Genomic DNA, 5,556 nt, shown 5'->3' with positions numbered 1-5,556 from the left:
TTTACTCACTCCTCACTAAAATCCAACACTTTGTACATAAGCATGTCAAATCGAATGAAGTAATCTAAATTAAACACACAAGAACATGATTGCATCACTTCATTCTTTTTTATTATACTATACTCCATTTTAGTTATTCCTTTAAAAATTTTGTTATAAACCATATTTTAAATTAGTATTCTTATGAGAAACTACCTTTTAAAACAATATTAATTTCAGGCATTTTAACCACCACATGCAAGGCACGAGACCACCTAAAACCCCCCATTATTTCAATCACATCAATACCATGATACCACCCGACCACCAACTTTGATCCACCTAACCCCTTCCTAAACCCACCGAAACTCCCTTGAAACCACCTAACAATCACCGAAAACCCAATTAACCTCCTAGAAACCACCGAGTCGATCAGCTCCAAAACCACCACAAGGCCAAACATCCTACCACCGATATATACACTCTAACTCCTTGCCACCCTCTTATCCACCACCTAAAATCCACCCAAATTCCCTTGAAGTCATCTACCAACCACTTTTGCAAAACATCCCGATGATGATCGATGAGAAAAAACCTTAATCTCAAATAAATAAATAAATAAATAATCTAAACTATTATGTAGAGGAAAGAATGAAAAAGAGGGAGATTAATTACATTTGTCAACATCTGTATATGTTATCATTTTTTTTATTCACATTTTTCTTACATTTACCTAGAGCTGTTAAAAGTTGACCCGACCCGAAATACTGACTCAAACTCGATTATTAACCGACCCATCTGAATCCAAAAAATTGTGACCCTGACCGACCTGAAACCAACCCTAGACCCTAGTTGACCCAAGTATGTAAGACCCGAACCCGAACATGAACCGACCTGGAGATGACCCGACTCGAATGTAACCCGTACATTAATGACCTGAACCGAACCCGATTTGAACCGAAATTGACCCAAACCCGTTTTAACCCGTCACAATCCGAATTTAACCTGGCTTGTTACTAACCTGACCTGAATTTAACCCGACCCGTTCCTAATTCGACCCGAATTTAACCCAACCTGTTACAAACCCGACCCAAAATCAACATGACTTGTTATTGACCCGACCCGAATTTTACCAGACTTATTACTAAACAGACCCAAAAAATCAACCCGATTTGTTACTAACACGACTCGAAATCAACACGAACACTAGTAGAAAAGGTGTAATGTGCACCGGTTCAAAACCCCCTATGGACACCGGTTTTGAACTGCAAGTGATCAGTGTTGCTATCAATAAGTGCTTGTAATGTTACAATTTCATCCAAACAAAAAAATTACAATGTGCAAAACAACAGCAGCTCGGAATAAAAAATTCAGGGTATTCACCATCTATCTTTTGTAGGGTCTGAATGAATTCGCTTGCTGCCTTTCTTGAAGTTCTTAAGCCCTGCACATCACAGATACTAAGGATTAATTATCGGTCCTGATTTTAATGCTTTGCTCTTCTGGCTAGTAAACCATAATATCTTTTAGGTTTAACTTAGGTGTTAGAAGAAATAGCATTTCAAGTTTCAACCATAGACTTATGTGATGGTACAGTTCATCTCATGCATACATACCACTCCTTGGACATCCAGAATAGTGGCACTCTGATCAATGTATTTCTTTGCAGCTATTGAACAAGCTGGAAACTTATCAATAAAGGTCCTCTCAAACTCTTAGACATGATATATAAGATATCGGACCATGGAGGTGACTTGCATCAACTTGTTTGGATCAACCTCACCCAATTTTTCAATGTAAACTGGCCAGCCTTCCTCGTCAATTCCATGGTGTCCTTGCGAATAGTATTGCTCGACTTCTTCAACTTTCTTGAACTCAAAATCCTATATAGAAAAAAAAATGAAAGGTATGGAAGGCGGTTAGAAAACATCAATCCCTACATCACAAGAGACTAGATGAGTACTAAAGATGTCAAAAACTGACATAATCTGAGCCCAACTGAAGAAAACTTGACTAAAACAGATAAAATCTTGAAGATATGTTGATAAAATTTTCTTCAAAACCATTTAAAATAGGCATAAGATTGCACTTAACCTGAGAACCCGACCTGAACAAAATCTGATTAAATTTAATGAAATTCACAAAGGCTTATTAAAAGTTGAAAAAAAAAAAAAAAAAAAAAAAAAAAAAAAAAAAAAAAAAAAAACTAATCAAACCATTAGGTGAGATTAACCTAAGGATTCTAAACCGGACAACCCAATTGATCTGTTTGATTCAAAAACAAATAGCATATTATAAGATCATCATTCCTCAAAGTATACAGTATATACCTCCATGATTGTGTCAACACCAAAATCCTTTCTCTATTGGATCATGTAAGACCACATTTGCTTTGACTTCTCAATATCAAACTTCCTGGCCTTCAAGAATCTGTAAAATTGTACTTTATTTGTTATTAATTTTTTAAACCGATAATAATTCAAACAGATTTCAGACAAATTGAAATTAAAAGTCTAGGAACAATTTTGATATCAAGTTAAAACAAAGAAAATGTTACCTAAGCAGCATGTGATAATCATCATACTTTGATGGCACAGCAATTCTTCCAAAACAAGGGCCTGGCGAAATGCATCTACTGCCTGCATTTCCTCTGCATCATGCTCATCTTTGAAAGCAATAGACATGACCCTGCTGTTCCTTCTACCTTTCTTTGTCAGCGAGTTTCTGAACATGCTTGAGACATTAAAAGCCGCCTTACCAAGCTTCATCTCTTCTCATCATCGCATTAATCAATGTCAGGTTTCTCAAGTCCTGAGAAAGGTAAACAAAAATAAATCATATAGGTTCAACTTAATACCACTATGAGTCAATCAAAACTCCAAAGGCCTACATTCTCATCAGAAGCATAAATTGTCAGCTTAAAGCACCTTGAGAACGAGAGGAAAACACATTTACCCAGCTTAAGGGACTGCAAAACAGATCCGGATTATTTCGGTCATGGTTATTGCTTCTAAAATCATAAAACGCGGAAAAAAAAACTCACTCATGACACATTGTGGTACAGACTTTACAGGTACCATACAAGATTGATTTTCCAGTTATTTCGTTCCATTTATAAAAGATATTTGTGAAAGATCATGTATGATACTGATACACATAAGAGCACGAATCATTTTGAATATTTTCAAGATATATTTGTTCATGACATTTGATTCTGACCTTAATTATACCTTTACAAAATCACAAGGAGATTTCACCATCAAAGTCAACAGCTCTCAGTATAAGTATCATGATTTGTTACCCAAAAATATAACTTATGGTAAGTCTTTATATTTGATCAATCACATCCAATAATAGAGGTCAATTATTTACAATACATAAACATGGAATAAGATAAAAAGGGTTTATCAAACAAATCAACACAATAAGAATTTTCCTTTTAAAGCAAACAACAATATTACCATACTCAATAATAACAAAAAGCTGATCCTAGTAATGTTATTCATTGAACAAGTTTGATCAACTTAATATTCAATGCTGGTATTAAATCTCTTCTACATCACTACTCTACAAGACTCTCTATGACATTCATACAATCTCATCTCATCAATGCCATATCCACACTACCATACACATATCAAACACAGAAGCCCTTAGGAGATTTTAGCATTGTACAAAAACAGAATCATTATCAGCTCAATATCACCAAAAAAAAAAACCTACTAAGGGTCTATTCCGATTTACTGAAAACAACTGAACTGATTGGGGCAGCAAATATAGGGGAAAAACTTGAACAAGGCAGGATACCCTCCAGCTTACTTTTCTCAAAATATGCAGTATTCATTAAGTCATCTTGATATTTCTCAATAGATATATACATAACTTTTAGTTGAAAAAAAAATATATGTATTTCCAATAGCATTCATATAGCATGCATTCAACTAGCAGTATGATTCACTAGTATTCCACCATCCTCATTCAGAAAATTCATCAAACAGTTGGTAGGCAATCTAATCCCAGCATAAAACTCAATAAATCTCTCAATTACAAATTGCATTAGCCCATCAATCCATCAAAGCATAAAATTTCTCCAAACAGCACAAAAATCCCAAAAAAAAATGGATAGAAAAAGAATTACCATAGGCAGTTAGCCGCCACCATAAGCTTTGGTATAAGAATTAATTTGGCTTCAATATTGAGCAAATTGAACTGAAACCCTAACACTTGAGCAAATAACAACGAAATTCAAACTCCCACAAAAACAGCAAACCCTAAACTCTAAATTCGATTTAACATACGCCGATAATCAAACAAATTACAACCAAAACAGCACACATAACAGCAATTCAAAAGAAATAACAAGTAGATTTGATATCTGAAACCCTAAATCTAACAAAAATCAATAATCAAACAAATTACTACCAAAATCAACACAGGGATTAGCAATTCAAAGCGAGACTGTAAATTTCATAGATTCAGATCCAGAAATTACCGGCTTAACTGTTGTTAACATCAACGGTACCGAGCTACCAAGCAAAATACCGACGACACGATTCAGTGTAGCGAATTGAATTGGGTTTTGAATAAGAAAACTAGTTAATGATGAGGGAGCCCAGGTTTATCATTTTGATAAACTTGTTTTGTTTATCAAATGGCAGTTCTGTAATTATTTTGCTTTGTTTTCCGTGTAATAGCTTTAAAAAATATTATTTCCGGTACATTGTCAGTTGGCAGTCACATGGCCTTGTTAACGGCAAACAAACGTCGTTTTGTTGACTGTAGAAACCAAGAGTTAATTTTCAAGTCGTGAGAAACAATGTTGGTCAAACAACCACCATTCCCACACTCTTCAATCCATCCATCTCCTCCATTGAAGTTGCTTGTCAACTCAACCACCATTTCTACCACTATGTTTCCGGCTACTCTGCCGATTAAACGAAAACCCTAAGAGAAAATGGTGAAATTAAGGATATGGTTAACCCTAAAGAATAAGTTTATCATTCTCCTCCATTAAAGATGCTTGAGAGTATGTATATGCTTCCTTCTCCATTAAAGTCCAGGAAGATGAAAGCCGACTTCATTCGTGAAAATAAAATTGAATTGTAAATGAGCTTACCATTTTTAGATTTTGCCAAAGCTTCTACCAAGTAAACAAAGAACAAATTGCTGCTATGGTAGACTAATTACCCAGCTCCAATGGTCTTGCTATGGTGGAACAAGAATGCTGCGATGGCAATTAAAAGGTACTCATGGAGACATGGCTGCTATGGGTAAAATTAAAGGAGGAGAGAGAAAATTTTAATTCTATTCCATGGTTCCTTCTAACGTCGTCATGTTTCAACATCAGCGAAAATGTCATTAATGCCATAACTTTTCAAATGAAAGTACAATAAAAGCTCCTTGATAAACTTGAATTTTCTCGTTAATGATGCCCCGGATTTTTTTTTTTAAATGAGCATTGACATTTAATTCAATCATTCAATAAAATCACCAAAGGAAATTACGTAGTAGATTAATCTTATCGGTTATCAAATTAATTAGGCTCTACTTTTTGCTCCAATTGAAGAATGAAAATTA

At 34.8% G+C, this 5,556-nt stretch overlaps 1 pseudogene across 1 annotated transcript; it reads right to left on the bottom strand.

The window, feature by feature from the left end:
* Positions 1-594: 594 nt before the first annotated feature.
* On the bottom strand, positions 595-5,235 carry LOC145571836 (phosphatidylinositol/phosphatidylcholine transfer protein SFH3-like; annotated as a pseudogene). Its single transcript, XR_014096632.1, has 5 exons — positions 4,472-5,235; positions 2,537-2,790; positions 2,310-2,409; positions 1,596-1,862; positions 595-1,423 (listed from the first exon to the last, which is right to left on the bottom strand). The product of XR_014096632.1 is annotated as a phosphatidylinositol/phosphatidylcholine transfer protein SFH3-like (transcript).
* Between the last annotated feature and the right edge of the window lie 321 nt (positions 5,236-5,556).

This window comes from Chenopodium album, chromosome 12 (assembly GCF_948465745.1).
Source record: "Chenopodium album chromosome 12, dcCheAlbu1.1, whole genome shotgun sequence".
Classification (NCBI taxonomy): Eukaryota; Viridiplantae; Streptophyta; class Magnoliopsida; order Caryophyllales; family Amaranthaceae; genus Chenopodium; species Chenopodium album.
The sequence above is the reverse complement of the archived record's forward strand: the minus strand, read 5'-3'. Positions and strand labels throughout refer to the sequence as shown.